The following is a 2483-nucleotide window of genomic DNA, read 5'->3' as shown; positions in this document are numbered from 1 at the left end:
ATAGGTGATTGGCCGTTCTCACCTATAAGTCTTGATGTGTGCGGGAAGTTCCTTAAGGTTCTTCCTCCCAGAGATCGTCACTATCTGGGACGTACATTAATTTGTACCTACATTGGCGCACGCTTTTGTAGAGAGCATATCAAGACGTGAAGGGTTATGTTGGAGGTTGAGTGCGCTGCTTACCAAACTTTGAACGCGGTAACTTGTACTCGGCACCGACATGGACACTTCCAAACCCAAGGAATGAGTTGTGAGTTTTACTAAGAGAAACAGGTAATTGGCAGCGTTACCTATAATTCTTGATATGTGCGGGGAGTTCCTTAAGGTTCTTCCTCCCAGAGATCGTCACTATCTGGGACGTACATTCATTTGTACCTACATAGGCACACGCTTTTGTAGAGAGCATATCAAGACGTGAAGTGTTATGTTGGAGGTCGAGTGCGCTGCTTACCAAACTTTGAACGCGGTAACTTGTACTCGGCACCGACATGGACACTTCCAAACCCAAGGAATGAGTTGTGAGTTTTACTAAGAGAAATAGGTGATTGGCCGTTCTCACCTATAAGTCTTGATGTGTGCGGGAAGTTCCTTAAGGTTCTTCCTCCCAGAGATCGTCACTATCTGGGACGTACATTAATTTGTACCTACATTGGCGCACGCTTTTGTAGAGAGCATATCAAGACGTGAAGGGTTATGTTGGAGGTTGAGTGCGCTGCTTACCAAACTTTGAACGCGGTAACTTGTACTCAGCACCGACATGGACACTTCCAAACCCAAGGAATGAGTTGTGAGTTTTACTAAGAGCAACAGGTAATTGGCAGCGTTACCTATAATTCTTGATATGTGCGGGGAGTTCCTTAAGGTTCTTCCTCCCAGAGATCGTCACTATCTGGGACGTACATTAATTTGTACCTACATAGGCACACGCTTTTGTAGAGAGCATATCAAGACGTGAAGGGTTATGTTGGAGGTTGAGTGCGCTGCTTACCAAACTTTGAACGCGGTAACTTGTACTCGGCACCGACATGGACACTTCCAAACCCAAGGAATGAGTTGTGAGTTTTACTAAGAGAAACAGGTAATTGGCAGCGTTACCTATAATTCTTGATATGTGCGGGGAGTTCCTTAAGGTTCTTCCTCCCAGAGATCGTCACTATCTGGGACGTACATTAATTTGTACCTGCATTAGCGCACGCTTTTGTAGAGAGCATATCAAGACGTGAAGTGTTATGTTGGAGGTCGAGTGCGCTGCTTACCAAACTTTGAACGCGGTAACTTGTACTCGGCACCGACATGGACACTTCCAAACCCAAGGAATGAGTTGTGAGTTTTACTAAGAGAAATAGGTGATTGGCCGTTCTCACCTATAAGTCTTGATATGTGCGGGGAGTTCCTTAAGGTTCTTCCTCCCAGAGATCGTCACTATCTGGGACGTACATTAATTTGTACCTGCATTAGCGCACGCTTTTGTAGAGAGCATATCAAGACACGGGACGTGTTGTGTTGGAGGTCGAGTGCGCTGCTTACCAAACTTTGAACGCGGTAACTTGTACTCGGCGCCGGCATGGACACGCCCAAACCCTAGTCTTGATGTGTGCGGGAAGTTCCTTAAGGTTCTTCCTCCCAGAGATCGTCACTATCTGGGACGTGCATTATTTGTACCTACTCTAGCGCACGCTTTTGTAGAGAGCATATCAAGACGTCTCGTAAGAGACAACACTTGTACTTGTACAAATTTGAGTAACCCATTGTTGCAGGTCGAGTGTGTTGCATACCAAACTTTGAACGCGGTTACGCCACTCGGCGCCGAAAGGCACTCTTTAAACCCTAGGCAGGGGATCACTCGGCTCATGGATCGATGAAGACCGCAGCTAATGCGCGTCATAATGTGAACTGCAGGACACATGAACATTGATAAGTTGAACGCATATGGCGCATCGGACGTTTAATCCCGACCGATGCACACATTCTGAGAGCCTACTAATTACCAAAGTCTCATTTAGTTAACTACAGTGGCCGTCCGCGAAGGTGCCCGGGTCATCCGACGCACTGGGCGGTCGCTGTGCATAATGACGTGCTTGGTCCCCGTCTGCGGGTCCTCGGGCGTTGAAAGTGGACACTCTCGAGCGTATGTTGGATGCGTTTCGTGTTGGTGGTGTTTGATGCGTAGGGTTTGTGGTGTGTGTCAAGCCGCATGGTTCGAACTAATGCTACGTCGTTCCCGATGGCCACCGGCAGTCTACTCTCCAGGCTAAAGTCGGCTCGTCTAGGGATTCGGAAAGCTAAGTCGCTGTAACTCATGTGGCCCATACACGGCGTTGCGCTACCACGCTAAGTTAGCCCTACATACAAGTATCAACCCACGGCACGGGCGTAGCCGTAATACTTACGTCTCGGTTATACCACGTAGGCCTCAAGTGATGTGTGACTACCCCCTAAATTTAAGCATATAATAAGGGAGGAAGAGAAACCACCGGGATTCC

General features: G+C 47.8%; 1 pseudogene; it reads left to right on the top strand.

The window, feature by feature from the left end:
• The first annotated feature begins 1823 nt into the window (after positions 1-1823).
• On the top strand, positions 1824-1979 carry LOC121602956 (annotated as a pseudogene).
• The last annotated feature ends 504 nt before the right edge of the window (positions 1980-2483 follow it).

The sequence above is a fragment of the Anopheles merus genome, unplaced genomic scaffold, assembly GCF_017562075.2.
Source record: "Anopheles merus strain MAF unplaced genomic scaffold, AmerM5.1 LNR4000735, whole genome shotgun sequence".
In the NCBI taxonomy this organism is placed as follows: Eukaryota; Metazoa; Arthropoda; class Insecta; order Diptera; family Culicidae; genus Anopheles; species Anopheles merus.
Note: the sequence above shows the minus strand (reverse complement) of the source record. Positions and strands in the feature narration are given on the sequence as shown.